The sequence below is a fragment of the Ovis canadensis genome, chromosome 3 (assembly GCF_042477335.2).
Source record: "Ovis canadensis isolate MfBH-ARS-UI-01 breed Bighorn chromosome 3, ARS-UI_OviCan_v2, whole genome shotgun sequence".
In the NCBI taxonomy this organism is placed as follows: domain Eukaryota; kingdom Metazoa; phylum Chordata; class Mammalia; order Artiodactyla; family Bovidae; genus Ovis; species Ovis canadensis.
Genome location: NC_091247.1, coordinates 202,353,577 through 202,379,971, shown reverse-complemented (window position 1 = coordinate 202,379,971; position 26,395 = coordinate 202,353,577). Strand labels below are relative to the sequence as shown.

Sequence of the window (26,395 nt, the reverse complement as noted above, 5' to 3'; positions counted from 1 at the left end):
AAAGTTAACTAGAATTCTTCTTAAATTTTTCATTTTTTATATACAGTGGTTGAGGTGAAACACTAAATCATATACTAGATTAAATCATATTGTGTATTAAATCATATGCTAAATCACCAATCAGTGTTTCTCAAGAGCCAATATTGAGTTTGAAATAATATAAAACAGAAGAGAAAACCTAGCCCATGCCCTGGAGGTTTGTAATCTCAGCATGACAGACATCAGTAATGGTCTGACTAATCCAATTCAGGGATGACTGAGTTACCACCACGGCTTTGGTTTGCTCCAGGAACTCTTCCAATTATACAAAGAATCATGGGACCAAGAGAAAACTGGCATTTTGAAAAGATGGATGCCTAATACCTTTAGTAGCAGCCCACTCTCAGTCCTGCCTGGGGAAGGAGGGCTTTCTTACCGTATGGGAGGTGGCAGTCTGTGCTCTCCATGGTATGCGTGTCACTTGCATCTACAGTAGCACTAATGCAAATTGAAACTGAAGCTCGGATAGCTTCCTGTTACTCCGTTTTGAAATTAAAGCTCAAAATAGAAGAGAGATTATCTGGATAAGATCTAGCCTCAGAACAGTGCCCCGACTGGAGACACAATAAAAGAATGGAGTCTCTTATGAAGACCCTCAACACAGCCGCTCCCCTCCTCACCTGTCAGCATTCACACCTGTCTGCAACACAGACTACAAACAGAAGTGCTGGAACCTGTTATCATAACATCAAAACCTACCCAAAGAAAAGTCAATCTTACTTTTTTGAAACCTTGGAAAAGTCACAGCCTCTGTGCATCCCAGTTCTTTCATCTGCCAAAAACAGATCATAAAGATGTTTCCCCCTTGTCTTTCCAACCCCATCATTCTATAATCCTTCGAGCTGCCCTCACCTGGCTTCCTCCATCCCTCAGCATCCCACGCAGGTCTCCCTCTAAGTCCTACCACCTTTCTCTCCTCTTTAAAATAATGTCTGCAGATCTAAGAGATGACTCCATCACTGATGCTCAGAAACCTCTCTCCATCTTGTCCACATTCCAGTATCATGGGATGACTTCAAGTGGCATTGCTGCCTCTCTTCTTTCTCCTCTATCATGCTGAGAAGACAAAGGACCAGGGTCAAGACAGGGGCCTGTGTGTCTCGGAAATCACATTTGAATTTTTGAGGAATCAAGTAATAGCACAGTCCCTCCTGCTTGCTCTTCTGTCCTGGCACATAGCCAGGAGAGGCACAGAATGGGACAGCAGGAGTGAGTTTTCAAGGCTATCGGCTCTTGGGACAGCTCCTGCCTACCTGGGCACATCCCTGTGGCTGGGGTGGTGGGGCGAGGAGAGTATAGAGCCTCTGAGCTCTACTTTCATCACATGGATTTCACTGTGTTAGTCATCAGACCTCTAGCCCCAAGGGAAGGGAAGCGATAATAAAATCAAATTCCTTTACTTTTTTAGACAGAATCTGAAATTAGAGTTGAAATAATTTTGTGTGCACCTTCTTAATGAAGTACTGCTTCCTGCAGAGACTTTCTGAATTCAGAACTCTCTTACCAACCTGCCATCTTTATCATATCAGCTCCCTGGCAGTTAACTTCTTTTTTCCCCCTTTGAGAGGGATAAAAAACTAATGAATAAAACTACAGGTTACTACCTCAGGAGGTTACAAACGAATGATGATAAAAAGAAAATCCATAATTGTTTAAAGCTGAAACATTTTACTGTTGCATTTCTCAGACCTGAAGGACTATTATAATTTTTCAAACAGTTCTTCTCACTAGACCGACAGACTCCAACTCGTGAGCAGGGCAGGCCTAAGGGACCTCATGAGGAAAGGATTATTCTCGGAAACATTCATTTCTGCACCAAGGCTTAAGGAAACATGCGGTAACATATGGATCAGCACTGAAATTTTAAACCTTTAATTGACTTTTTACGGATCCATACACTGAATATTAAACACATGGATTTTCTTCTGTTACCGTTTCAAACTAATTTTACATTCTGTTTTGTTCAGTACTTTGTCTTTTTGTTTCTAAATGTGTTTTTCGATGATTTTATCATGCTGCTTTAGACCAAGCTACCGTCATCACCCACATCTGCCATTTCACACTGTGTCATCATGCAGTGTCCTGACGTGGTAACGCATACACGGCACTTTTCCAATTATCTGCGGTGGTGCATGACTGGAAGGGCATAGATAAGCAGAGCCCATGAATAATACTAAAATCTCTTTGTAGCTAGCACTTCCTTTTCAGAACTTCACGGAACATTCCACAAAATTTGCCAATCAAATTAACTGGATTTCTGATTTCCCCTCCTGACCATGCTAACTCGTTGGTGAACATGATAAAACAGTAAGTAGATAAATGATAAAATGGCAGTAACTAGAGGATCAAAATTAACATGTTACAAATGAGACTGTTCTCCACTGCAGTAACGAGAACTGGCGAAATCTCACTAGCACCTATAAAAAATAAACAATGCTCTGCAGTGGGGAAGGGCATCTTCCAAACTTGAGTCTACGCCGTGTTTTGTGATAGGATTCAAACATCTGGCCTGCCTGGGGGTGGCAGAGCCCCCTTGGGAGCAGTATTAGTTCTCTGGATGTCAGGCACCAGCAGCGATGGCCAGTGCACCCCATCCAGCGTGGTGGGCAAGCCAGGACTTCTGCATCCGACATTACTGAGAGCAGCCAGTGCAGAAAATAAGGAAACAGATTACACAGCACGTGAAAGCACAGAGGACTTGAACCGGAGTACGCAAGGGCCACACCAGGAGTGGACCTGAGTGGATAAGAAGCACAGAAATATTAATCACTCTTAAGATCACTCAAAGATATTGCTCCCCAGAAATCATATGAAAGAAGAATTTTGGATATTGTGTACCGATGCATTTGGCGTTTTTACTTTCACGGCCAAATGTGTTTCCTCTGTTCCCTCATCTAGTGCACAGTCATGTCTGACTCTTTGAGACTCTATGGACTGTAGCCCACCAGACTCCTCGGTCCATGGGATTCTCCAAGCAAGAATACTGGAGTGGGTTGCCATTCCCTCCTTCAGGAGATCTTCCCAACCCAGGGACTGAACCCTTGTCTCCTGCATTGGCAGGCGGGTTCTTTACGACCGAGCCCCCAGGGAAGCCCCTTTCCTACCTCTAGGGTCACTTATGCTTCCCATATTTTGGGGAAATCTCTTCATGTATCAGTAGTCAGGTGGGTACTATGCTGTCTCTGATAAAAGGCTGGGGTGATCTGTCTAGATTAAGTCAACCCAGCAATGTAAAATACTCAAACGATGGCTTTATAAATGTCAAAAATTGCTCAGAAAACTGAGTATCTCATAAGTCTTATTCTGTTTATTAGCCACAGGGAATGTATTCAAATGAGAGGACAAAACAAGACAGAAATGTATTCCTTTTCTCAACTTTCCCACCATTCTCCCTTCCCCTGCTGGGTGACATACCGGTTTTGCACCTAGTGAAAGGAGGAGGCAGAGCAGCAGACGTGGGCCACCCATGAAACTGCCCAGCAGCCTGGCAGAGTGGGAACCTACCTGTACTGCTCTGTAGACAGGGCTTCCCAGGTGCCAATAGCGGTAAAGAACCTGCCTGCCAATGTAAGGAGATGCAGGTTTGATCTCTAGGTTGGAAAGATCCCCTGGAGGAGGGCACAGCAAACCACTCCAGTATTCCTGCCTGGAGAACCCATGGACAGAGGAATCTGGCGGGCTACAGTCCATAGGGTCTCACAGAGTCGGACACAACTGAAGCAACTTAACAGGCAGGCATGCTCCGTAGACATAGTCCATTCCTATTAGAAGCAGTTCAAAGCACATCCAGTGATCTTGAAGAATCCAGGAAGAAGGAGGAAAAGCTGTAAGACTGGAGACAGAAAACCAAAAATTGACATTTTTTCTAAATCTAAGCTGGATACTGCAAAGTACAGACTAGCAAGTACATTTGTTAGGTCAATTGTAACCACCAGTAGCAAAGAGCAACTTGAGCTGCTTAAACAAATAACGGGAAATTCACTGTAAAGCTGACCCAAATTCAAACCCCAATATAGCCATGTTCAATTCTCAGTTCTGTGGCTTCTTAACTCTGTGATTTTAGGCTAATCACTTAAACACTCTAAGCCTCAGGGCTTTATCTATGACATGAAGATCACAGCAGCACCTTATACGCAGGTTTATTGTGATAATAAAGCAAGATGATGCCTGTAAACTGCTAACCACAAAGTCTTCTTGTTGTTTAGTTGCTAAGTCGTGTCCGACACTTTTGCGACACCACGGACTGTAGCCCACCAGGCTCCTCTGTCCACGGGATTTCCCAGACACAAATTCTTGAGTGGACTGCCATTTCCCGGGGGATCTTCCTGACCCAAGAATCAGACCTATGTCTCCTACGTTGGCAGGAAGATTCTTTACCACTGAGCCTCCAGGGAAGACCCTAACTGGCAGTTGTTATTATTAAAAGATTCATGTGAAGTTATCAATGGTGGCAGCAAACATGTGAAGAGTGGCCATGTGGGAAAGAGAAAGAATAGGTAGAACTTAGAAGCAGTTTTCAGCTCAGTTGAGAGAAAAAGCGATCAACAGTCTGAGTCATTCACAATAAGAATGGTTTGTCTCAAGAATGGGAAGCTGCTTCTAGTTCCTTGGAGTAAGATAAATGTGAGCAGGGCAGTTTGGTGAGATGCAAGAGTTTCCCCAGCATTAAAGAGATGGTGGGACAACTAAACAACCATTAATATTCTTTCAAGCCCATGAGAGCCTAGATTCTCTTATTTCTTTTGTTAGGCAGGAAGTTAGCTGAGAGGTGGCTAACTTTAAAGAGGTGGCCCCTTCTTTAAAGCTAACCATCCAATGGCCACCTAATCCCACCAAGCAATTTACCAGCCCTGCCCCAAATATGCCCCCATCAGTACTCCAAAATAGTCAGGCGGTAAGAAAAATCCCCCACCTGCTGACTGGTGGGGCTTTCCCTACTCTGGCACATGCACAGATCTCACACACTAAAGTAACATTCACTAAAGTGACCTTTGGTGGCCATCAGACTCGTGTGTGTGCCTAGTCACTCAGTCATGTCTGACTCTTTGCAACCCTATGGACCATAGCCCATCAGGCTCCCCGGTCCATGGGATTTTCCAAGCAAGAATACTGGAGTGGGTTGCCATGCCCTCTTCTGAATGCCTTCTGAATGGCATTGGCAGGCCATTCTTTATCACCAGCGCCACCTGGGAAGTCCATGTTGTTGTTGTTGTTGTTGTTGTTGTTGTTGTTGATCAGTAGCCCAGTCTTGTCTGACTGTTTGCAATCCCATGGACTACAGCATGCCAGGCCTCCCTATCCTTCACCATCCCCTAAAGTTTGCCCCAGTTCATGTCCATTGCATTGGTGATGCCATCCAGCCATCTCATCCTGAGATGCCCTCTCTTCCTTCTGTCTTCAGTCTTTCCCAGCATCAGGAACTTTTCCCATTGGAAAAGTTGTTCAAGAGTCAGTTGTTCAAATTAATACAATATTGTAAAGTAATTAACCTCCAATTAAGATAAATAAATCTATATTTTAAAAAAAATACTGGAGCTTCAGCTTTAGCATTCATCCTTCCAATGCATATTCCAATGCAATCTCCTTAAGATTGGAGAAGGCAATGGTACCCCACTCCAGTACTCTTGCCTGGAAAATCTCATGGACGGAGGAGCCTGGTAGGCTATAGTCCATGGGGTCACTAAGAGTCAGACACGACTGAGCGACTTCACTTTCACTTTTCACTTTCATGCATTGGAGAAGGAAATGGCAACCCACTCCAGTATTCTTGCCTAGAGAATCCCAGGGATGGGGGAGCCCGGTGGGCTGCCATCTATGGGGTCGCACAGAGTCGGACACGACTGAAGCGACTTAGCAGTAGTCCCTTAAGATTGACTGGTTTGATCTCCTTGCTGTCCAAGGGACGTTCAGGAGTCTTCCCCAGCACCACAATTCAAAGATTCTTTAAGCCTTCAACCCAGGGATCAAACCCAGGTCTCCTGCACTGCAGGTGGATTCTTTACCATCTGAGCCATCAGGGAAGCCTGGGAAAACCATACATACATCTGATTATAACAGGCTGAATTATAAGAAGGACATGCACAGTAGAACATCTTATTATATAACCTGCAGCTGTCAATCAAGACTATCAATCAATCACCTCCTAGCTTATGACCTTGCCTTAAAAATTCTGTACTCCAGCCCTCCTGGGCCATTGCCTCTGTTGGTGTGACCCACCTCTCTTTTGAAGTGTTCTCTATATTCTTTCTTTCCTTATCATCAATAAACTTTCTCACTATGGATAAGACCTCAGATTCTTCTTGGTGTCCTTACAAAGAACCACGGCCCACGGGAGGAAGGGGCCTTCAGACTCTTCTCTGCTAACACTTTCCCTTTGTTTACAATAAAAACGAGAAGACAGTTGCATTTGAGGAATGGCAAAGAGGAGAAGAAAAATAAAAGAAGAAAGACTGCCTCTCCTTGCTTACTGAATGGCCACTATTTCTCCAGAAAGAAAGATATCATCCACACTACCACAAATGATAATTTTCAGTGTTCCAGAAGGTGGGTCTTATGGTTGTTCATTATGCTGTTTGTAAAAACATACTTGCTGCATCCCTCAGTTCAGTTCAATTCAGTTCAGTTCAGTTCAGTCGCTCAGTCATGTCTGACTCTTCTGCAGCACGCCAGGCCTCCCTGTCCATCACCAACTCCCGGAGTTCACCCAAACTCATGTGCTTCGAGTCGGTGATGCCATCCAGCCATCTCATCCTCTATCGTCATCCCCTTCTCCTCCTGCCCCCTATTTTGCTATATATGAGTGCCTGCTCAGTACCGTAAGAGGGTTTCAAAATGATTCTTTCTGTGCCTTCTAAAATTTAGTGAGCCACCTCATCAAAATGGGACTTACCCCACACGGAATGGAAACTGCCCCATGTGGTTTCCCTCAAGGAGACACTCTAAGAAATAGAGGTGTGTTTTTAGAGCCACTTGTCATTCATCCTGCATCAGAAAAGAAAGTTCTTGCCTACTAACTATTCAAAGCAACTGCATACCACACGAAAGGATGCTGCTTTAAAAAAAAAAAATCTCGCTATTGATTCAAGGCTCTTTATTCATGGTACAGCAGCACAATTCCACTTGGAATTAACTCGAAGTCAATGGTCACCCCACTCTGTGGAGCACAGATGCACTGGATCTTGGAGAGCAAAGATGGAAACACGTGTGTGAAAACCCCTGCTTAGAATCAGATTCTGAATAGTGCCCCATTTGGAGGACCAAGGATACAGAATCTTAGAAGAAGAAGAGGTTTTCAGTTCAGATGTTTGATAAAGAAAGTCTCCACATGTCTGCTAAGCATAGGCCCTGGCTATTTTTATCCTATTGTGGACTCTGGCCATAACGTGAGCTAGTCGAAGCCAGAAGCCAGAGAAAGGTTAGAGAGCTTCAGTACATAGACCATTAATTTTCCTGCTCCCACAAGTGAAAAAGAAAAAGAGGAAAATGTTCTGCCACCAAGAATCTAGAGATGAAAGGATTGTAAAAAGTAAAACAGCCATTGTTGGTAGACTGAGGAATCCACAATTCTGAGGTAGTGTGAGATTCCTCAATGGCTCATTGGGTAAAGAATCTGCCCAAACTGCAAGAGACACAGGAGACACGGGTTCGATCCCTGAGGCAGGAAGATCCCCTAGAAAGAGCATGACAACCCACTCTAGTATTCTTGCCTGGAATTCTATAGGTTATACCCTATGCGGTCACAGAGCTGGACACGACTGAGCACATACACTGTCAACTTTGCTTCGGAACTGGGGTGTGAGGATGGACACCTAAGGCAGCGTCCATAGTCATAAAAGGATCTCCTCTCTGTAGAAAGTGAGACAATCTAGGACCCCCAGACCCCTTGCTGCAGAGCTACAATGCCTGCACCTGGACACAACTCCCCTTGAGCAACAGTGGGACTAAAAATAACCACATGCACTTGCACTAGAGGCAAATTCAGCATAAAAGATACAAAGAGACCAAAAAGCCCAACTGCTACATCTGAAGAGCCTAGAACAAAAGCTGGGTGCTGTACATGCCCCCCTGTACACACCGCCAGGTACCTAAAGGGTAAGCAAAACATCTAAGCCACCCCTCCAGCCCAACCCTCGCCCCTACCCTCAGCCCACATAAGGAGCAAGCTTGCCCCACCTCAGGAAGCAAGTGAGGAAGGGAACCTGCTGTTGGCTCTCACTCCCCCATGCTGCAGCAGGGGCCCCAGCAAAGCCTTTGCCTGAATTTCTTGTCTGGTCTCAAGTCCATTTCTATTGATGTGGGAAGTCCAAGAATCCTGGTCAGTAACAAAAGTAGTTGCCATCAGGTAGTGAGTCTGGGACCAGAGAGAAAATATTTTATGCTATCTTTCAACTCCCTGTCAAATAACAAAGGTGCGCACCTCAAGGTGTCGACAGTGGACTGGCCACAGTCATCTCAGCTTTTCCACGGCAGAGAAAGAGCCTAAGAAGCTACTGGGTGGTGACTGGCAGCCACCCACCTAGCGCTTGGAGCACAGGACCCCCTGAAGGAAGATGCTGCCTTGCCCTTCAGCACAGTAGATGATAAGAACTACCGCAAGCAACTGACAGACGCACAAGCACCCAAGCCCCACCTTGAACCACTGAATCAGAATCTCCAGGTGAGGGACCCGGAAAGTTAAATATTGAATAAGTGCCCTCAGAAGAGTTTTATTTTTCAAGAGGCTAGGGAAACAGTACAGTTTAGGTCCTTTTTCATAATTCACCAACCTCAATGGGGTGGCAGGTCCTATGCAATGGCCTGAGTGGTACCTTGTTGCCAAGCTTCCAAAAGCATTGAGAGCCCTTCATATCATCACCACTCTCAGCTGCACAGCTTACATGTCACCAAGTAACAGAACATCTATAATTTAAACTACATTATACAATTAAGCAGCATAGAAGGAAACAGTGTTCCATTAGAGAAGTTGTTTCCATTAAGTCTCCAAAAGTGTTTTTGGAGTAGAAAGTCAAAACAAATGCTTCTGCTGGCATAGTATTTGAAAACCAGTTTCAGTATACTAGACTTCTGAAAACAGAAAATCGCACACTGAATGGTAAATCCAACAGAAACATAAGCATGTAAAACCCCCATCTAGGATTAAATCTAGATATTACCTTATTTTTCATTTACAGTAACAATCATATTTTATTAATCACATCCTAGGCTTCCCTCATAGCTCAGACAGTAAAGAACCTGCCTGCTATGCAGGAGATGTGGGTTTGATCCCTGGGTCAGGAAGATCCCCTGAAGGAGGGCATGGCAACCCACTCCAGCATTCTTGCCTGGAGTTCCATGGACAGAGGAGCCCGGAGGGGCTACAGTTTATGGGTTCACAAAGAGTCAAGACACAACTGAGTGACTAGCAACAACAACAGTAGTCTTAGAGGATTAAAAATAGAAGCATAAGCAACAAATTTGTTATTAAACAGGTTTGACGCCATTTCAAGTTTGGAAATATAATTAAATTTTGAATGTACTATATCTCACTACCCACACAGTAAGTAACTTTTAAAAGGATTATTAGTTTCTAAAAAATATACATAGACGTGAGGAAGAAAATAGAACAAAACCGTGTCGGACACGACTGAGTGACTATCACACACACACAATCACATCCTACATGGAGTTAATAATTATCACAAAATATCATGATGAACAGATACTATTATAAAGTTATATAATAAGAATTGATTTATTATTATCTTAAATTGATGTTAACTAAGATTATTTTACTAGAAGCTAAAAGACATATTTTAAAAAGAGGTTCTGCTTAACAAAATTTTCACTACTTATTTTGTCAACAGCTGTTAGTGAAATAAATCAGAAAACAGCACTGTGGGAGGGCCCGAGATACTTCCCACTGTTTCATGTGGCTACTTGTTTTGCTCAGTGGAATGTCAGCAAAAATAATTTGTGTCGCTTCTGAGTCTTGGTCTGAACACATTTGAACATAAATCCCCTGGTTCCTTTGTACCCTTCCATTACTGAGAGAGCCAACTTGGACCCAAACATGGAGGCTACGGGTTGAGAAAAGGAAGAGTGCTTGCTAGTCCCAGAACATTTAGGCCTGTGTTCCTGGGTGGCTGTTCAGTGAAGAATTGCCTGTGATGCAGAAGACACAGGAGAAGCCATGGGTTCAATCCCTGGGTTAGGAAGATTCCCTGGAAGAGGGCCTGGCAACCCACTCTAGTATTCTTGCCTGGAGAACCCCATGGACAGAGGAGCCCAGTGGGCTACAGTCCAGAGTCGCACAGAGTTAGACACGCCTGAAGCGACTGAGCATGCACGGCAAGCAAACGTGTGTCAGTATGTGTGATTGTCTATGTGTGTCTGCAGCGTCTATGTCTATGTGAGAGAAAGAGAGAAATTTTTGTTTGGCTTAAGTCACATTCACTTTGTGTCCACTTCTTAGAGCAGCCTAGACTATACCGTAATTAATGCCCACAAACCAGAAAACAGCAAGCTCAAATATAGGAAAATACTAACAAAATAACAGGACTTTCAGAAAAGACATAAACAAAAACAATCACTTTGCAAATACATATATTAACCCTCATTGAACTTCTATTTTTTTTATTTCCAAGTTCTTTTAATCAATGGATCTTTCTAAAAGTAATCGTCAATGCTTCTACTTCTAATACTCTCAATATCTGCTCTTTGGATGTTACTGTAAAATACTGAATGACCTTTTAGGTTATTTATGATGTAAAATGAACTATCCTTAAAACTGTAATCTTTTAACTGTCAGCAAATCCTTGCAAAGTTCAACACATTCATAAATAATGAAAGCTAATATTCTGCTACAATATTTATGAAAAATTTAAGGCAGAGGCATATAGATTTAAAAATAAAAACACAATATTTTTGCATTAGCAATTCAGATCGATAGAGATTATATTTCTAAGGCTGAAGTTTTCAAGGCACTATTTCTGTTTTCATATCTCTCTATGGGAAAAGTATTTTCTGTCATTTTATATAAATCCACAGAGCCTTAGCTTGGAATTTTTCAACACGGAATATGAGAACTCAGGAGACATAACTGTTAACATCAGAACTGCTTGGATGCTTTTCTCATATATTTCCTGTTTTGTTAGTGCTAACTTTGGGTAAATCTTCCTTAAACACATCACACGTGTTTTGAGCAATAACCAAGGTCATGAGCAATACCTCAGGGATCTCTGTTCCCAAAGCTCTATTGAAAAATGTTCAAGATCTCCAAACTCCCCAGACCACCCTCCTTCTGCTGAAGTCAGGTCCCTCAGCCCTAGCCCACTGTCTCCTTCATTTCTGCTTTCCAACGCTGGGTTCTCAGCTTTGGGGAAGAAATTGATTATGAGAGTCAACCTTCCAACTTTTGAGCTTGGGTTTCTAAAAGACTTCTGTAGAGAGATTTTGGCTGAAGAAAACCTTACAAGGATAAAACTGGACTAACATCTAGAATGATCATAAAAAGCTTCTTCAATATTTTATAATCACAAAAATAAAGTAACAGACTAGAGTTGCCAGAACTAGCAAATAAAAATACAGAACACCTAGTTCAGTCTTAATTTCAAATGAACAACTAATACTTTTTTTAGTATAAGGTATAAGAATGTCCCATGCAACATTGGGGAACATACTTAACAGTTTAAAGTTTTCCAAGGTTTTTTTTTGTTTTTTTTTTAACGTAGGCTATTTTTAAAGTCTTCATTGAATTTGTTACACCACTGCTTCTGTTATATATTTTGGTTTCTTTAGCAGCAACACATGTGGGATCTTACCTCCCTGACCAGGGATCAAACGTACACCCCCTGCATTGGAAATGGCAAAGTCTTAAACATTGAACCACCAGAGAAGCTCCTACACTTTAAATTTTATTCATTTTTCATTTTAATTTAACTGGGCATCCTGTATTTTATCTGGAATTCTATATAGAGAGAGCATACTTGAATGAATATACCAATAACACACACTGTTAGTATAGTAAGGATCCCAAATGCTAAAATTTTACTGGTCAAGACATAAACATGAAACAAAAAGGCAAGTGGTCAGCAAGCATCTATTTGCAAGAACTGATTTACATGACAGGGAAAGACACATGCTGAGAGGGAGAAGAAGGTGGGGAAAGGGGAAGGAGGGAGGGAGAAAGGGGAGGCAGGAAGGCAGGAAGGAGACATACACAGCATCTGTCACCTACGGGATTCCCAGGCCTGCGCCCAGAGACCCATGCTGAGCCATTTAATAGAGACTGACTACAGGCCTCAGGCTGAATGAGTGAGTCTACAATTACCCAAGTAACAGGAAACACTGCGTAACAATGTGACTCAGAGGAGGTGAAAGAAGCCTCCCTCCCCAATTCTCACCTTGCTGCTTGGAGACTTCAGAGGTGGCCCTAATGCCCTTCACTGACCATGCCTAGAGCACCCCCGCTGATCCTAGCCACAGCAGCAGGCAGCAGTGACCACCCCCCAAGAGGGGTCACAAAGAGCAAAAGGACCAAAGGGAGAAAGAAGAACATGGCAGACTTGGCAGCATCTTTAGCCAACAGAATTGCTCCTAAGCACAAGAGACACACACCAGATATGGCTAGAAATAAGTGGTCAAAAAGTTGAGGAGCATCAGAGAACTGGCTGTGGCCAGGTGAAGGAAAGAGACAGAGAACCATGGACATGACCACCAGCCTGAGCCCATGCGTGTGCACAGATGGAGAGGCCCAGGGAACGCAGGTCTAGTCCATCTGTAGAGACAGGGCTGCCCTCTGCTCTTGTGAACACAGCAGGAGAAGGAGAGGGAGTGGATTGCCATTTCCTTCTCCAAGGAGAAGGGGAGGACAAATATACACTATCATGTATAAAATAGATAATTGGCAGAAACCTGCTGTATAACACAGGGAGCCCAGCCTCGCACTCTGACGAATGATGGAAGGGGAGGGGGGCAGGGAGGCTTAAGAGGCTGCTACTGCTGCTAAGTCACTTCAGTCATGTCCAACTCTGTGTGACCCCATAGACGGCAGCCCACAAGGCTCCCCCACCCCTGGGATTCTCCAGGCAAGAACACTGGAGTGGCTTAAGAGGGAAAGGCTATAAATCATCATCATAAAAATAGATATAAAAAGAAAACCAAGAAACTAATGAGACTCTATGTAAGAGTTCATTCTCAGGGCTTCCCTGGTGGTCCAGTGGTTAAGACTCTGTGCTTCTACCGCAGGGGGTGTGGGTTCAATTCCTGGTCGAGGAATGAAGATCCCCCATGCCAAGTGGCACAGCCAAAAAAAAAACCACACACACACAAAAACCCAGAGTTCATTTTTAGATCATACTTTTTCTTCTGCAAACTCCTTCTGTCCAAATATTAGATGATTATTATGAGCTAGAGTTTTCAACTCTCCATGCTCCCAACAAGTCCCCAAGGTTATCAGAAAGGTATTCAGAAATGGGTTTACATAGTTTAGAATTTTATGTCAGGTGGACTTTTCAATCAGGAAGGAATTGATTCTACTGCTGTTCATGTGTTTGCCTTTCATCTCCTGAGAAACATTTCATGGTTCTCAGAAGCTCTACTCTTGCCAATCACGAACTGGAGGCTGCCACTGAGCTCCTGGCTCCTTCTTGCAGCACCCCACCACTGGAGGCACTGCCAGATGCTGGGGCTACGGGGAGTCCCTTCTCCTAGAACATCTCCATCCTGCGATTCCCAAGACCAGGCCTCAGGCCTCCCAGCTCTCTGCATCTGTTCTCCCAGGAGGCCTGGAGACTTGGATGCAAGCAAGCCATTTGGATGACCTATTCTGACATCATAGGAGCAGTTGAGGCTTCCACCTTCATTTTCATTCCCTTTTAAGTAAATAAATGAATATGAAAAAAAGAAAATCCTCACACTTTGGGGCTCATCCAAAGCCTAAATAAGAGGTTTAGGAATTGGGAGGTGGCAGATATGTCAAGAGTTTATCTTGCCTTCAGGAAAATATCAGAGGCAGTCATTATATTAGATTACGGATCAGGCAACTGTGGTTCAGAGAAGTCAAGTGAATTGCCTAAAGTCGAGGGGCAGCAAGCAGCAGAAGGGGAATGAGTGGCCTGCCTTTCAGCTTCCTCCTCTCTACAGTCACCCTAGGGCCTTAGATAAGAAGGTCACATAAATACTGACAGCCAGCATTTCAGAAGTAAGGTCTAATCCACTAATACCACTTTGTGCAGAGTGCAAGGGAAAAGCTGCTGCTGCTGCTGCTGCTGCTAAGTGGCTTCAGTCGTGTCCGACTCTGTGCGACCCCATAGTCAGCAGCCCACCAGGCTCCCCTGTCCCTGGGATTCTCCAGGCAAGAACACTGGAGTGGGTTGCCATTTCCTTCTCCAATGCATGAAAGTGAAAAGTGAAAGAGAAGTCACTCAGTCGTGTCCGACTCTTAGCGACCCCATGGACTGCAGCCCACCAGGTTCCTCTGTCCATGGGATTTGGTATACAACAATTCATGGTGTTAAGCAGGAAGTTAAGCATGAGCAAGGAGGGGTGGTATAGCTGAAAAGGATGCAAGCTGATCTCTAAACCCCTTCCCAAACACACCCAGCAGAGCTCACAGATATGCTAACTTATTTAAGTTAACTTATTTAGAGACTTATTTAAGTCTCTTAAAAAAACAGAGACTTTTTCAACTTTTGCATATGCGCCCTAGGTACACAGTCGATACAAACTAACCCCAGGGGCTTCTCCAACTCCAGCACACCTGCCCCTTGATGCTCAGCTGTGTCCTCAAGTAAACTTAGACAGCCAGGAGCCCATTGTTGCTGCTGTTGTTCAGTGTCCATGTAGTGTCCAACTCTTTGTGACCCCGAGGGCTGAAGCATGCCAGGCCTCCCTGTCCCTCACCATCTAATGGAGTTTGCCCCAAGTTCATCATGTCCATTGGCTCAGTGATGCCCTCCAACCATCTCATCCTCTGTCTCCCTCTTCTCCTTCTGCCTTCAATCTTTCCAAGCATTAGGGTCTTTTTCCAATGAGTTGGCTGTTCACATCCGGTGGCCAAAGTATTGGATCTTCAGCATCAGTCCTTCCAATGAATATTCTGGGTTGCTTTCCTTTAGGATTGACTGGTTTGATCTCCTTGCTAGCCAAGGGAGTCTCAGGAGTTCATTAGGGTTCATAAATGCTATGAACCCTATCCATACATACATCTGATTATACCAGACTGAATTATGGGAAAGACATGCACAATAGAGCCTACTGTTACATAACTTGCAACTATCAATCAGACTTGAGCATATGCCCATGTACTGCCTTTCCTGATTGGTGGTGGGTACAAGCCTTATTTTGCACAGGGCAGAACCAAGAGGGGGAAATGGAATATAAAAAGGGAAGCAAAGAGAGATCACTGCCACTCCTTCAGGGTTGGCTCACTCCCTTGTGTCAGGAGTGTACTATCCCCTGTCTGCTTAATAAAAGATCTGTCTGCTTGAGCTGTAACTGAGCTGTAACCAGTTTTGAATCCTTGCTACAACAAGACAGGAGCTGAGAAATCCTGCCTGCTTGAGTTGTAATTAGATCATCATTCCAAATATTTGTTATGATGAGACAAGAACCGAGGGGAAAAAATAAACCAACTCAACATTAGGAAAAGCTCACTGTTCAAAACCATCTCTGAAACAAGTGCTCTTGGAAGGAAGACAGATCTTAAGGACATATTGAAGGATTTGTTGTCCCACAAGGCAGCAGGGCCAGAGCCTCCTAGGAGGCACTCTGTCCCTCTAGCTTAATCCTCTCATAGAAGTGAGTATGTTAGATGGGCCTTTGAGTATATAGCAGGAAGATTCATGGTTTTCTCTCCCAATACAGGGAGAAAAGCATTTTCTTCATTCACTTTGAGATGCTTGCATCCCCCTCGGGAACTTGGAGAAAGAGGGTACCTGAAAGACTGGCAGGATTCAAGTATTACTGTGTTCCTGAGAACCATAATACAGGGCTTCCCTAGTGGCTCAGCAGTAAAGAATCTGCCTGACAATGCAAAAGACACAGGCTCAATTCCTGGGTCAGAAGGATCCCCTGGAGAAGGAAATGGCAGCCCACTCCAGTATTCTTGCCCAGGAAATCCCATGGGCAGAGGAGTTTGGCGGGCTACAGTCCATGGGGTCATAAAAGAGTTAAACACGACTAAATACCAACAACAATAACATCATCTTAAAACCAACTAATACTTATCATAACTGGTACAAGGGGGTAATTCTGGAAAGATGGCACACTGCGAGAGAGGAGAGTTAGGCAGGGAGGCAGTAATGAGACCCTTTGGAGCCCCAGAGAGTCAGCACTCAGGAATGGGCTGTGCAGAAGCTTGACCAGAGGGAGAATGAACAGAAGGAAAGCAAGGAGTCCCCAAAGGGAGCCAAGCAGGCAGTGAGGACAGGCTCTGCCTCCCTGTGTTTCTGGTGATGGCGACAGCCATGACTCTCCAATCTTTTTTATTATTATTTTTGGCTGTACTGAGCCTTCATTGCTGTGCCGGCTTTTCTCTAGTTGCGGTGAGTGGGGGCTACTGTCTAGCTGCAGCGCATGGGTTTCTCACTGCGGTGGCTTCTCTTGTTATGGAGCACAGCCCCGAGGACGTGTGGGCTCCAGAGCACAGGCTCAGTAGTTGTGGCACACGGGCTTAGTTGCCCCAAGGCACACAGGACCCTCCTGGACCAAAGATCAAATCCACATCTTCCACACTGGCAGGCGGATTCTTTACCACTGAGCTATCAGGGAAGCCCCCCAATCTCCAATTTTTATTGAGCAAAAGCTGATATGCAACAGATTTCTGAGAGACTTAGAGGACTAATATTCTAGAAACACTTATCCAGATAACAAATAACACACACCCAAACTCCTAAACTATTTACTGTGACGTGACACACAGTAAGCTTTTGTATTTAAGATATGTTCAATGAACAAAGAGCTTCTCTTCCATCGTCACTTTGTTTTTGGTCTCAAAGGACATCCTGCTTTAAAAAGTTGCTAATATAACCAATATTTTTAGTCTGCTAAAAATATTTTAAAAGCTTCACAACTTTGCAGTAAAAGGTACTCAAATATTATCTTATCGCTGTATCATTGCAACTACTGAGAACAAAGCCTTTTTTCGTAAGGTTAACCCATAGTCAACAAAGTAAAGTCTCAGAATTTTTACTGGAAATACTTCTGGAAAACTCTAGCAAAATTGATGCATTTAATTTGGGGGAAAAAACTCAATTTCCGAAGAGAATTTATGAGCTCAAATAGGTACTTTAAGGAAATACTAGATAAAAAAGTAAATGAAACAATGATGTGCTAATTATTTGGGAGTGGAGCAAGCCCTAAAAAGGCACATTAGACTACCAGATATAAAATAAAGAATTTACAGGGATGTACTGTACAACAGGGAATATAGCAATGGCACCCCACTCCAGTACTCTTGCCTGGAAAATCCCATGGACACAGGAGCCTGGTAGGCTGCAGTCCATGGGGTCGCTAAGAGTCGGACACAACTGAGCGACTTCACTTTCACTTTTCACTTTCATGCATTGGAGAAGGAAATGGCAACCCACTCCAGTGTTCTTGCCTTGAAAATCCCAGGGATGGGGAAGCCTGGTGGGCTGCCGTCTATGGGGTCACACAGGGTTGGACATGACTGAAGTGACTTAGCAGCAGCTAACTGTAAAACAGGGAATGTAATCAATACTATTATAATAACTTTGTTATTATAGATTATGGTGTGTAATCTATAAAATATTGAATCACTATACTGTACACCTGAAACTAATCTATTATCAGTCAACTATACTTCACATTAAAAAAAAAAAAAGAGGTTTGTTGGTTGCCCTGGAAGCCATGTCCTTTTTCTGTTCAATTGCAGTGAAAAATAAGCAGCATGATCAATTAGAGCTTTGATTTTAAGGTGCTGGTTTATAGGAAATTTTCAGGAAAATGCCACCTTCACCCCCAGGATTGTGTATACATTTTTAATTACAATACTTAATTTTATTTGTAATACTTTAAGCAGCTTATATGACTTAAGGAAATTCTTAAATATGGCACAAAATAATGGGAAAATAATAATGACAGTATGTGACGGTACAATAGAGACTGACCTGAACCACTCACTCCCCAACCCTAGATCTCTCTCCCTACGCCCTTCTCTTATACCACCATGCTTTTCTTTGAAGAACCCTGTGTCTCCTCTTCAGGAGGTACACGTGACTGTCAATCACTGACCATAAACCATCACCACAGGGGCAGGCACGTGACTCACACGGCCAGCCACAGCCTTCCCTGAGAACGAAGCAGCATCAGGGAAGCAGAACCCACACATTATTTAAACCCCTGGATCTTTCCACTATTTGTAAACCAGTAGATCCGAGTCCCCAAACTATTTTGCTTAAACTAGTGTGAGCTGATCACATGTACCTGAACGAGTTCTAAATAGTATGTGTACTATCCTTTACAGTAAGTCCCCTACTTACGAACAAGTTCTGTCCTGAAAGCACAAAGGTCCATTTGTTCGTACATCCAACAAAGTTAGCCTAGGTACCCACCTACCCACCTAACACAATTGGCTATGTAGTACTGTACTGTAATAGGCTTCTAATACTTTGCACACAAATAATACATTTAAAAAAAAATACAGAAAACACTTTAAATCTTACAGCGTTGCCATGTCTGACTCTTTGCAACCCTGCAGACTGCAGCACGTCAGGCTTCCCTGTCCTTCACCATCTCCCGGAGTTTGCCCAAGTTCACGTGCATTGAATCAGTGATGCTGTCCAACTATCTCGTCCTCTGTCACCCTTCTCCTTCTGCCCTCAATCCTTCCCAGCACCAGGATCTTTTCCGATGAGTTGGTGGATTGCATCGGGTGCCCACAACTATTAGAGCTTCAGCTTTAGCATCACCTTCCAATGAGTATTCAGAGTTGATTTCCTTTAAGATTGACTGGTTTGATCTTGTTTCAGTCCAAGGGATTCTCAAAAGTCTTCTCCAGAACCAAAATCCTACAGTACAGTACCTTGAGGTACAGTACACTAATACAGTACAACAGCCAGCATACAGGGGCTGCCACTGGGTAAACAGGCAAGAATTATGACTGGAGGAGGGAGGGGAGGTGGAGGTGGTAAAGCTAAATGGTCATGAGCAGCAGGAGACGGAGGGCAAGCTGCACAACCACTTGCAGAGGAGGCACGCACGTGACAGCGCACGCCAGCCTCGGGAACCAACTTACACGACTGGACACGTGAACACTCTGTGCATCTTTCAAAGTTCGAAACTTGAAGGTTGGTATGTAGAGGACCTTACTGTATTTTATTTGAACTTCATTTACTCTAATTTATTTTTTTTTTCACACAGTCTATTTACAGCTATCTTTACACAAAATCTCCTTGATGATTTTTTTGTGATACTCTTTTTCTAACATCTGTTTAAAATACATGTCTCTGTTAGATTCTGGGAGTTCAGAATACTGACCCATCCTTTTTAAGCAATGTTTTCTAAACTTCCCTGATCATAAACTCTTGGGAGGAGGGGTCCTTGTTAAAATACAGGTTGCTGGGTTCTAGCACATAAACCCTCCCAAATCAGAGTCTCTAAAGGGGAGGGCTAACAGTCTATGCTTTTTAACAAGCATCACAAGTGAGCCTTCTAATAAGGGAAATTTAGACCACATTGCCCTACAGCAACATTTGTCCTCGAAGTAAATCCTTCTTTTTGAAGGATAGCCTCCCAGCTATGGGTCTTTGAACTTTTGAACCCTTTAAACTTTTCCCTGGAGTAAACCTGCTTTCTTCTGAACACCTCTGATGAAGCAAGTCTCTAGGATTACTTTTCTTTTTATAAGTGCTCTGTAGTAAAAGTCATTCAGCTTAGCTGATACCAATGTAATCAATCAAGCTAAAGCTGTGTGAGCTTATTATTTAGGAAGTTCAGGGAAAGAATGCTAGCCTTGGAATTACATAAACCTGGGTTTAAATTCCCATTTAGACAAATGGGTATAATCCCCACAATACATTTAATAACCACATAACCTTGAGTGAATTCCTTAAACCCACTTACCCTCAATTTTGTTAACCTATAAAGCTGTAACAGGACATAGAGTATAATGCCCACCCTACAACGATTGATAATGGAATACAGAGCAGAATGAATGCTTTTGCTTATTACTTTACTTTCATATGATATTTTAAAAATATTTTTACTTTTTATGAATGATGAAAAGCATATCCAGGTTACACAGAAAAAAATTGCTCAAGTGGAATTTCAAGACAATTTGTGACATTGCTCCCATTAAAAAATAGAGTAAGGGCTTCCTTGCTGGTTCAGTGGTTGAGACTTCGCCTTTCAATGCAGGGGGTGCAGGTTCCACACCTGGTCTGGAAGCTAAGGTCCCACATGCCTGCGACCAAAGCCAAGAAGTCAAACATAGGCAATACTGTAACAAATTCAATAAAGTGTTTTTTTTTTTTTTAAAAAAAGGAGGTCTTAGTCTTGAAAAAAAAAGATACGGTAATGCTTCATAAGCAGTAGTTTTACTTATTTTAAAATACAATTTGGCTTTAAAGAACCCTATTTACTTTCATACAAAACCAACAGGGAAAAAGAAAGTTAACAGCAAGCTGTCAAAGGAAGGAAAATCAAACTGAGTCATTACTCTTCTTAATTTAACCTCCTGTTTAAATAGTACGGGCTTTTTTCCCTCACCACTCCCCGCCCGCCCCCCCACTCAATTTCCTTCTTTTCTTAGTCCATAAATCACAAACTAATGACAAGATCAACAAATTCCCAAAACTAAAGAGAGAAAAACAGATGGCTTTTTACATATTGCTTTTTATCACTTAGTCATAGTCACCTAAAAGCCATTTTGCTTATCTTACTAATTAGTTCGACTCTCTGCCTTCTCTGGGGCTTCCCCGGCGGCACCAGTGGTAGAGAACTCACCTGCCAATGCAGGAGACATAAGAGACTCGGGCTTTGATGACTGGGTCAGGAAGACTCCCTGGAGGAGGCCACGGCAACCCAGTCCAGTATTCTTGCCTGGAGAATCCTATGGACAGAGGAGCATGGCGGGCTACAGTATATGGAGTGGCAAAGAGTCAGATACAACTGAGTGAGTAACACACACATCCTTCTGTTTTCTCTGGACTGCTTGGACTCTTTCCCAAAAGCCCTGGGTTGCAAGAAGTAGCAGGGAGTCCTCTGAGGGGAGGGAGAGTAGATGCATTAAACTACTGGAATCCAAGCTCACCACCACTGTAGACTCCCCGTTTGCTCAACATGACAGCTCCGAAAGGTTCTTCAATGCCCCATCAAGCATTCTGAAAAATATCTAACCTGCTCATTCAGAGGGTAAGAATTTATGACCATAATGTCGAACCATTTGATTCACATTATCATTAGAGGAGAGCAGATAAAATTTTCTTGAGATATAGAAAATAATTTTTTATTGCTATAACATTTTAAGATTCAAGGCACCAACTGTGAAACCTGGAAACATTAACTGTTTTCCACTTTGTTTCCCATTTTAAAGTCCCTCCTTACCTGCGGACTCCTATATATCCCAGAGCACCTCTGTATGAGAGCTTTGCAATTCTCCCTGCAAGGTGGTCTGAATATATAGCTTACTATATTATGTTATTATATAACTACACGGATTTAGATAGAATATTTTCACATGGAATGTTTATATAATTATCTTCGTTGCTATGCTTCTTGCTGGAGAATGGCACAGAGCATCTCAAGATGACATCAAAACCTTGCTCAAGTAGAAACGCTAGATATTTTATGCCAGTCCTCCAATTAAAAACACAAATATTATTCTAGCTGGGAAAAAAATTCCCCATACCCTAAGAAGGCTTCTTTGGTAGCTCAGTCAAGAATCTGCCTGCAGTGCAGGAGACCCGAGTTTGATCCCTAGGTCGTGAAGATCCCCCGGAGAAGGAAATGGTTTCCCACTCCAGTATCCTTGCCTGGAAAATCCTACGGACAGAGGAGCCTGGTGAGCTATAGTTCATGGGGTCACAAGAGTCAGACACAACTTAGCGAATAAACCACCACCACCACATCCTAAGAAGGACGTTGACTGGTGCGAATTGAGAGAACCATAAGAAAGTACAAAGAATATTGCTTTGAACAACAAAAGCCAGAGTGTTTACTACATACAGAAGCACTGAGCTCTACCCACAGCAGAAATTTGATCTTGCTGTGACACGTCATAAAAGTCCATGCAACCAGTTGTCTATGTCCAACTTAAACAGGATACTTAAAAAGACAAATGCCTACCTTTTTGTCTCACTGCAAATTTCTGTTCACTGGTCCTTCCCCTTCTCAAATCGTTCTGACTAATATTGACAGCCACTGTTTAGAGGTATGTTGAATCTTTTGCTGTTGCAACAATTTCCATCTTTAGGTGGGAGTTTCCAACCATGCTGACAGCTAGTATCTAAACATCTTTTTTAGTCACAGTTGGGTAACATAATGTCTTAGAGTCAAGGTGGTAATTTTTATGCAGTGCCCCAGAGAACTCTGTGATGAATGACCTGTTCAAAGCATACAGCACAAGCGCAAATGATCATAGTACAAGAGTACCTGAAAGCTTTAAAGGTTTGAGATAAAAGTAGGTGGCTGTTTAATCCATGTGCTGAGCAGAGCAATAATCTGGAAGTCAAAAGCCACAACCAGCCAGGATCCATATACAGTCTTTACAGAGCTTTAGGTAAGAAAGGCAACAAAATATGGGATGTATAAACTGAATGGGTGGGTCAGGGCAGTTATAGATCAGGGATAATTTAACCCTTAATCATTGAGAGATATCACATCAGCCATTCATTCCAGAAGATGAATGTGCACATTTTCTCTGCAAACATTTCTTTCCTGAAAAATTAAACTTAGTTATACCTCACTTTATCACATTACGAAAAAGATATATATTTGAGCCACAGCAATTCATCACCTCCCAGCACTGCTTTGACTGAGATATGCTTTAATGCTGCCTTAAGCATCTATGAAATGTTGTTATAAGAAACATTCAAAAGAGATCTGTCTTTGCATCTGCTGTTTAAAAAATAATAATAATTAGGTAGGTTATAGAACCTATCACAATGTCTTCTATAAAGAAAAGCCCCTGGACAAAATTTATTCCAGAAAATGCTGCCAGAAAAGCTTCATCTTTTCTAAGGCCTGGGCTTCATACTTTTAAATAAGAAGAAACAGGTAGTTTCTTTTATTTCTCCTTTTAAACTGACTGCCAGAAATCCCACAAGTAAGTCTGAAGTTCAATATGGCAGTAAGTTAATCCATAGGACATCACTTCGGTTTTTCTGTTGTTTGGGGTTTTCTTAAGCTTTTTATTTTGTATTGGGGTCTAGTCAATTCACAATGCTGTGATAGTCTCAGGTGAACAGAGAAGGGACACAGCCATACATATCTATATTATCCATTCTCCCCAAACACTCCTCTCATCCAGGCTGCCACATAACACTGAGGAAAGTTCCCTCTGTTATACAGTAGGTCCTTGATGGTTATCCACTTAAGATAGAGCACTGTGCTCTATTCCAGACTCCCACAGGGCATCATTTTGAATTCTCCATTTTTCCATAGTTCTGAATTTCTATTTATCTTTTTATTAACATTGCAAACACCACTTCAAATTCTTTGGGGGGAAAGACTGGAATCAGCAAATTAAATTATCCAGAGAGTACATACATGGCAACACTGACTCTCTCAAACAGGAGTTCCCAACCTCCAGGCCAGGGATGGGTATCTCCTGTCAGATCAGTGGCTGCATTAGATTATAAATAAAGAGCACAATAAATGTAATGCACTTGAATCATCCCAAAACCATCCCCTGTCCAGGTCCATGGAAAAACTGGTTTCCATGAAACCAGTTTCTGGTGCTGAAAAGATTGGGGAATGCTGCTGTAAAACACAGTTGTGATCATCAAAAAGATAAAAGTTTAAAAAAGAAAACTCTAAACATTACAAAAGCTCTGCAACAAAGATCACACAAGTTGCACCAGAAGAATGACTCTGTCCTTCACTCAAAGCTTGCTTTAATTCATTTAGACACTATGCTAACAAATTTGGTTATCATGTTCCTTGGGGCACAGAAGACATGAAGCAGGAGTGAAAAGCTGCTAGAAGCAGTCACATTGTCAACAACAATAATTTGCAATGACAGTAGGGGGAAAAGATATACAGCTATAAAATGCTGTCCCAAGAGGTCAAACCCTGGTTAATCCCAGAGTCATTTCATGAGTTTCTTAAAGGATGAAGCATGCACATGAAAATCATCTGGGGATCTGTTAAACTCATAAGGTACTGAGCCCTTAATTAGCATCCTTGGAAGTGTGGGAAAGTCCAGTGTTCACAAGCATATAGGGTGATTCTTTCCTAAAGGGCAGTTTGAGAATCACAGGTGTAGACACAGACAGCCCTACATAACTCAGTAGGCCTTCAGAGCCAAACCACACACCAAGCCCTCAAAAGGCAAAGATGATTTCAGAACCTTCTTCTTAGAAAGTGGGAAAGGATGTGATCAATTTGAGAATGGTTATCCTTGAAAACTTAATATACAAATATTTTTTATTATTTGTTATCTTCATGTACAACAGGATAACTATCAAGACATCCAGATAAAGGAAGAACTGTGACTGTCACAAACTGTGGAGGGCCTGAGGTTTCAGCCTAGTTGCAACTGCTACAGTTTCATGCTGGCAGAAGACCGGAGATTCCTGGCCCAGGGACAAAGAACCTGTTAGTCACAGCACAGCAGGAAGCATGAGCTTCTTATCTGTGCAAGTTGCTTCCATCCCAACTTCCACAAGGGCTGCACAGAGGAGCCAAGATGAGTCTGTGCCATTGTTGAGCAAAGTTAAGCCTGCTGCTGCTGCTAAGTCGCTTCAGTCGTGTCCGACTCTGTGTGACCCCATAGACGGCAGCCCACTAGGCTCCCCTGTCCCTGGGATTCTCCAGGCAAGAATACTGGAGTGGATTGCCATTTCCTCCTCCAATGCATGGAAGTGAAAAGTGAAAGTGAAGTCGCTCAGTTATGTCCAACTAATAGTGACGCCATGGAAGCGACCCCATGGAAGGCAGCCTACCAGGCTCCTGTGTCCATAGGATTTGCCAGGCAAGAGTACTGGAGTGGGCTGCCATTAAGCCTAGTAACGCCAAGTCTTTTATAAGGAGAGTTAGCAAACTGAACAGAACTTAGCTCTGGAAGGAGGAAACATTGTCCATGTTACAGTTCAGTTCAGTTCAACCACTCAGTCATGTCTGACTTTTTGTGACCCAATAGACTGCAGAATGCCAAGCTTCCCTGTCCTTCACCAATGCCTGGAGCTTACTCAAACTCATGTCCATCGACTCGGTGATGCCATACAACCATTTCATCCTCTGTTGTCCCCTTCTCCTCCTGCCTTCAATCTTTCCCAGCATCAGGGACTTTTCCAATGAGTCAGTTCTTCATATCAGGTGGCCAAATATTTGGAGCTTCAGCTTCAGCATCAATCCTTCCAATGAATATTCAGGACTGATTTCCTTTAGGATGCACTGGCAGGATCTCCTTGCAGTCCAAGGGACTCTCAAGAGTCTTCTCCAACAACATAGTTCAAAAGCATCAATTCCTTGGCACTCAGCTTTCTTTACAGTCCAACTCTCACATCCATACATGACTACTGGAAAAACAATAGCTTTGATTCGATGGACCTTTGTTGGTAAAGCCTCTGCTTTTTAATATGCTGTCTAGGTTGGTCATAACTTCTCTTCCAAGGAGCAAGTGTCTTTTCGTTTCATGGCTGCAGTCACTATCTGCAGTGATTTTGGAGCAAAAATAAAATAAAATCTCTCACTGTTTCCACTGTTTGCCCAACTACCTGCCATGAAGTGATGGGACCAGATGTCATGATCTTAATTTCTGAATGTTGAGTTTGAAGCCAACTTTTTCACTCTCCTCTTTCCCTTTCATCAAGAGGCTCTTTAGTTCTTCCTCACTTTCTGCCGTAAGTGTGGTGTCATCTACATATCTGAGGTTACTGATATTTCTCCCGGAAATCTTGATTCTGGCTTGTGCTTCTTCCAGCCGGCATTTCGCATGATGTGCTCTGCATATAAGTTAAATAATTAAGATGACAATATACAGCCTGAGGTACTCCTTTCCTGATTTAGAATCAGTCTGTTGTTCCATGTCCAGCTCTAACTGTTGCTTCTTGACTTGTATATAGATTTCTCAGGAGGCAGGTCAGGTGGTCTGGTATTCCCATCTCTTGAAAAATTTTCCATAGTGTATTGTGATCCACACAGTCAAAGGCTTTGGTATAGTCAATAAAGCAGATGTTTTTCTGGAGCTCTC

General features: G+C 42.9%; 1 long non-coding RNA gene across 4 annotated transcripts in view; it reads right to left on the bottom strand.

Moving 5' to 3' along the window:
- LOC138437756 (uncharacterized) overlaps positions 1–26,395 on the bottom strand; it is an 87,874-nt gene that overhangs the window by 36,108 nt on the left and 25,371 nt on the right. For all 4 annotated transcript variants that reach the window (XR_011256135.1, XR_011256138.1, XR_011256137.1 and 1 more), the window contains exon 2: positions 20,986–21,091. This is a non-coding gene — a long non-coding RNA (uncharacterized lncRNA). The remainder of the gene's footprint in view (positions 1–20,985; positions 21,092–26,395) is intronic.